A 6,763-nucleotide genomic window follows, 5' to 3' on the forward strand; every position below is an offset into this window, starting at 1 on the left:
GTAACTGAAAATGACATGTGGACCCATTTCATTTAAAAGCCTATTTAAAAATATATATGCCAATGACATGTGCCCCCCCACTTAGTCTGTTAAATTAATTAAATTGTTGATTTACCCTGCCTCTATGACCGCCGAGTCCCACCAGTCAGTTTGACCAGTCAACGTTGACCTAGTCAACTGCTAACTGGACTATTGACTTTGACCCTGACCCCACCCGTCATACACTGTGGCTAGCACTGCATTATGTGGCAAAAGTATTACTAGTTAAATTTGGAATATAAATAAATCCATAAATTGAATAAACCTTTGAAAATTAATATAAAATAAATCATAGCTTGTGTGGAAAAACTTTGTACATGAAAGTTGCTCAGAACGACGAGACGAACCCGGATACGCAGCCCGTTCATCCGCCACACACCCCTAATGTATCAAACACACAACTTCCCCCCCCCCTCCGGCTCCTCTACCTGAAAACGCGAAACACCGGGGATACTTTCCCGGATGTTTCCCCCCTTCACCGGTATCACCTCATACCGCGTTAGGGCACCTCTAGCACCGATACTTGTCATGTCATGCATCGCTATGCACCTGCTTGCTTAAATATTTATTGTTTCTTCCCCCTCTTCTCTCCCTAGACACCGAGACCGACGCTGCTGCTGCCCAGTTCGACTACGGAGTTGACGACCCCTCTCTCTTGCCAGAGCAACCAGGCAAGCCCCCCCCCCCTTTGATCACCAGATATCACCTACTCTTCTCTATACTGCTTGCATTAGAGTAGTGTAGCATGTTACTGCTTTCCGTTATTCCTATCCTGATGCATAGCCTGTCCTTGCTACTACTGTTGTTACCATTACCTGCTATCCTACTGCTTAGTATAGGATGCTAGTGTTCCATCAGTGGCCCTACACTCTTGTCCGTCTGCCATGCTATACTACTGGGTCGTGATCACTTCGGGAGGTGATCACGGGCTTATACAATATACTTTACACAGTTACATTACCTGTGATACTGTTCGGAGATGGGGGCTGAAGGGGCAGGTGGCTCCATCCCGGTACAGGTGGGCCTGGGTTCCCGACGGCCCCCGACTGTTACTTTGAGGCGGAGCGACAGGGCAGGTTGAGACCACCTAGGAGAGAGGTGGGCCTGGCCCTGGTCGGCGTTCGCGGATACTTAACACGTTTAACGAGATCTTGGTATTTGATCTGAGTCTGGCTACTGGCCTATACGCACTAACCATCTACGCGGGGACAGTTATGGGCACTCGACGTCGTGGTATCAGCCGAAGCCTTCGTGACGTCAGCGACTGAGTGGCGCGCGCCGGGTTGGACCACGTAACGCAACTTCCTTTGTAATGGAGGTTGCTAGGTCTGCTCACCGGCCGCGTACGCAACGTGCAGGTGTGCAATGGGCGATGGGCCCAGACCCCTATGCCATAGGATTTAGACCGGCGTGCTGACCTCTCTGTTGTGCCTAGGTAGGGCTGCGACGTGTTGATCTTCCGAGGCCGGGCATGATCCAGAAAAGTGTGTCCGGCCAAATGGGATCGAGCGTGTTGGGTTATGTGGTGCACCCCTGCAGGGAAGTTAATCTATTCGAATAGCCGTGATCTTCGGTAACAGGACGACTTGGAGTTGTACCTTGACCTTATGACAACTAGAACCGGATACTAAATAAAACACACCCTTCCAAGTGCCAGATACAACCGGTGATCGCTCTCTCACAGGGCGACGAGGGGAGGATCATCGGTTAGGATTATGCTATGCGATGCTACTTGGAGGACTTCAGTCTACTCTCTTCTAGATGCTGCAAGATGGAGGTGGCCAGAAGCGTAGTCTTCGACAGGACTAGCTATCCCCCCTTATCCCGGCTTTCTGCAGTTCAGTCCACATATAATAGCCTTATTCCAGTTAATACCAATGCATACATATGTAGTGTAGCTCCTTGCTTGCGAGTACTTTGGATGAGTACTCACGGTTGCTTTCTCCTTCTCTTCCCTCTATCCTTTCTACCTGGTTGTCGCAACCAGATGCTGGAGCCCAGGAGCCAGACGCCACCGTTGATGACGACTACTACTACTCGGGAGGTGCCTACTACTACGTGCTGCCCGCTGACGACGACCAGGAGTAGTTAGGAGGATCCCAGGCAGGAGGCCTGCGCCTCTTTCGATCTGTATCCCAGTTTGTGCTAGCCTTCTTAAGGCAAACTTGTTTAACTTATGTCTGTACTCACATATTGTTGCTTCCGCTGACTCTTCTATGATCGAGCTCTTGTATTCGAGCCCTCGAGGCCCCTGGCTTGTAATATGATGCTTGTATGACTTATTTTATTTGTAGAGTTGTGTTGTGATATCTTCCCGTGAGTCCCTGATCTTGATCGTACACATTTGCGTGCATGATTAGTGTACGATTGAATTGGGGGCGTCACAAGTTGGTACCAGAGCCGACTGCCTGTAGGAATTCCCCTTCCACACTCCTTGGCCGAAGTTGAGTCTAGACATTGCAAAACTTATTACTAACATGGTTGTGTGCCTTACGGGCCCACGTCGCCATCTGGGTGGTATTAGGATCTTTTACTCCTCGATCCTTACTCTGGGACTCTGAACTCTCTCCTACTCGGGTTAAACGAATTTACTAAATCTAACTCTAGGTTCTCGTAACTACTTCTCCCGGAGAGCCCTTTATTATAGATGATCGCTTGATACACTACAAGATGTCCCGAAATACTCTCTGTTGTTCCGAGAATCCTTTGAGCTTAGTGCCTTGCTGTACTTGTCACCTGAATACCCCTACGGATAATTCTCGCACTTACCGAGTATCCGCTCATCCCAGTTGATTCAGGTATTTCACAAAAGTCTTCATAATATCGTTCGTTCTTTTGAAAATCCTCAACAGCCTAATGCTCTTGAAATTCTTGCTTGCTAGCATTATGATTAATCCAATAAATCTGGTAATCTTATTGGCATCCTTTGTCATTATCATTTAGAGTCTATTGATTCGATATGTTGCGGATGCTTGCAATCCTCAGGATTTATCCTTCCGGCTCAGACATCATTTTAAACATGAGCTGGTTCTCGACCAATCGGATTGCCATCGATTGTACCCCTAAGTCTATTCAACTTGTCCGTCCTTGATCAGAGCGTTTGCTCCTGATCCCTTGATTTGAAAATCATAATTCCTTTGTTATTTAAACGTTGAATTATTCAGATGTTATGTAAAACGATGCATTTGCATTCTTTCTTCCTCTGATTGGGTATCGATACTCACATCAGCTCCATTGTGGATCACCATATCCACTGTTGGATTATTATCCGACAATGTCCTTCATAATTAATCACCTTGTGAGTTCTTTCTCCGATACATAATGCCTTTGGTAATTTGTATCCTCTCCTTTTGCCAACCATGCTCTGCTTTCGAGCTGGTAATATTTACTCTCAAAGCTTGTGGTATATGTTTCCACGATACCCTGACGGGTTGAACCTATGCCTTCCTTAATTTGTGTGACCTCGAAATTTATGCGGGTTATACCCTGCTGACGCTTCGTCAGATAACTTTTCAACACTACAACTTCGAAAAGGGGAGGTAAATGTAAGGTTATGCATTGAAGAAGTGGGAGTCGACCTTGAACTTTGTGTTCATGCCCATGGACACGATGTAGCTCTTATCGTTAAAGCTTCTCTTAAATTAATTACTCCCTTGGTATAAGTTCATACTATATCTGGGATCTGGCCTTTTGCAATCGTGGTTTCGACCATGTTCTCTTTTAGGTACCGTTTCTCGTGCAAGTTTAAGCACTTGTCTTCTGCAGAGCAATACCCCAGTCCAACCTCTACTTTGATCTGTCGTTGAGTATTACCCCCTGGTATCTCGAGGATACCACGGGATACATAACTTCTTATGAGTTCTTCATCAACTAATATTCTTGCCGATTCCATTTTTCCAACGGGTTCTTAGTTGTTAGAACCCCTCAAGGACACCGACAACTGAATTGAGTCCGCACTATGATTCAACAACTCTTGGTAACCTTCATTACTTACGAGTCTGAACTCGATCACGTCATTCCGAGCCTACTCGGCTATATCATTATCGTGCCAAATTTTAACTGTGCTACCTGGTCCTTCTTTCCGGAGCACAATTTCGACGATGGTCTAAGCTTACGTCGATCTTCCTTGTCTTATTGTTTCACCTCAAACAACAAACTTGATTTCAAGTTTGTGTCGCACCCATGGTTCCAATAACCTTTCGCTTCATCATTCGTTTGACTTGATGTCATCGCCGACCGATTACATCTCCATGAAACCTCTCGACAGAAATTGTCATGATCATCATCAACATTTCGAGCTCCTCAAGGATATCAATTGAATTCCTGATGAGAAATACCATCCTTGCCCTCGATGATTTGTGTTATCATCGACCACTCGATTGCCTTCCGTTCAACACAAACTTGTTCGTGTTTTGTGTTATACCTTGAGATCCTTGCTATCCAGCATTTGTTCTCCTTTACCTTGGAGTATTACCATCTTTTATGTCAAGAATGTTGTGAGAATTTCACCACCTCTTAAGAATTCTTGGTATCGTGATACTTCTCACCATCACCATTCTTTCTTGGTCCTCGTGTTGATTCCAACCAGGGTACCAACAAGTGAACGGTGTTGTTTGGATTCTGCACTTCTAGCAACCCTATTGCTTTGAAGTTAATGGTCGGCCGTTCGTTCTTAGACTATTGATCATTGAATCACCATTCGAACATTTGATCATGCTACCTAAGGCCCTACTTTGGGCACCCTTTTCCACTAATGTTTAATTGTGTATGTTTTTTTTCTTGAGCATACATCATTATATCATTTGATCCGACAAATGTTATCTCCTTGTTCACATAACTGTGGAAATCCATCTTTTTGGATACCTCGTTGTATTATCGCTGAGTCCATCAGCCACCTCCTCATCCTCTCCTTGGCTTAATGATGAATCCCTTCGTGTATCCAGAGTCTTCCCTTGATTGAAGACCATGCAATGCTATCTCGAAGCATGTCTGTGGTACTCTGATTTTCAACAAGAACATTTGAAGCCTAATGCTAAATGTTACTTTCTCAATTATCCAAACACCGTTGTATGGGTAATGTCATGAAAATTCTCTCCCGTAACTAAAGAGTTTTCTACATTATATCCTGTCATGCATATCATGCTCTACTTGTCCTTGGGGAGGATATACCCCTGATATATGTGTTCAAACACATTTTCCTTTCCATTGTTTGGTTTAACCTTTTTTTTGTTATCTATATGATCTAAGCAGTAATATTCTCCTGCTTATGTATATACCTCGGTGTACAATTATGTTAGCAAGACCCTGTTACTATTGTTGATGACATTTCGGTAGCCACCGATGGACGAGGACCTTGCCTATTGGTCCGCCTTGTTCAACGAGCAGGAAAATGGTTCTCTTCGTCCCTCGCCCTTGGTATCGATGTTGTTGCCAACATAACTGACGGACTATCCTCTGACATGCCTCGCTTACATGATCGTGTAAGACGTCATCACCTTCCTACTTTTAACCCACATGGTGGGCCCATAACCCACAGTTCCACAGGATCAAAACCTGACTCTCTGGTACACCCCCTGTTTCCAAAGTTATTCCTCGCGCGTGGCCTCGTATGTAGTTCACGGGCCACCTTCCTAGTGATCTATTCTGGTAATAGACGCAATACTTAATCTCGTTGCTCTGGACGCCTTTTTCACTTTGTTTCAGGCTTCGAACGATTGCCTACCCGTTTGAAACTTCTCTTGGTACCTTCTTACTTTACTCTCGATATTTTCTTAAGTATCTATTCGAGGGTTACCTTCTACCACATTCCCTGAGTATTCTGCCAGATAGTTGACCTTGAAGGTCCATTCTTCTGAAGCTACCCCTTATCATTATCGTAAGTACGATGGAGATCCCGAAGAAAGGATGACGACTTGATCATGATGACCTGGAGCAGACAATTAAAGACTTCAACGTAATGGATCGACCTCTTCGAGAAGAGCAACCAAGATCGAGAAGACCCGTTAGAATTTCGTAACCAGAAATTTCCCTTTAACCCCCCTCTTAAATCTCGGGACGAGATTTCTTATAGTGGAGGAGAATTGTGATGCCCGGGTAATCAAGCTACAGTAACCCTCTGGTAATGATGCCATGTCACCTCGATTATTGTTGATAAACTCGCATTAGTTCAAAACGATTCAAATTCAAATTTAAAATATAGGCAAACAACAAAAGTTTTCCAATATTAAAACTAAAATGTTCACTAAATAGTAGATACATCAGAGGATAGGATAAAATTGTAGACAACATTATTGAAATTTGATTAATCATTTAAACAACCTCAAACAGTGGCTGAATACATTATTTAATGACCTTTTAATAAATCTAAATCTAATGAGAAATGGTATTTCACCTAGACTAGTTTTTGGTGCTAGGATCTAATGCACTGCAATTTATGAGCTAGCTCCCCTATTTTATAAAAATCAATTAGGTGCTAAACATTTAAAAAAACAGAAAAGGGATAAATAAAAGGAAAAGAAATATAACAGAGCAAAGCAAAAGGCCCCCCCCCCAGCTGGGCCTCGGCCCAGCAGGCTACAGGGCCGCTAGGCCAGCCCAACCGCGCCCGCTACTACTCCCCCTGGTGCGCCAGAAACCCTAGCGAGCCACCCACTTCCCCACTCCCCCCCCCACGTCGCCCACTCCCCCCTCTCTCGTTGGATCTGGATCGAGAGGGCCCGATCCC

The sequence above is a fragment of the Triticum aestivum genome, chromosome 1A (genome assembly GCF_018294505.1).
Source record: "Triticum aestivum cultivar Chinese Spring chromosome 1A, IWGSC CS RefSeq v2.1, whole genome shotgun sequence".
Taxonomy (NCBI): domain Eukaryota; kingdom Viridiplantae; phylum Streptophyta; class Magnoliopsida; order Poales; family Poaceae; genus Triticum; species Triticum aestivum.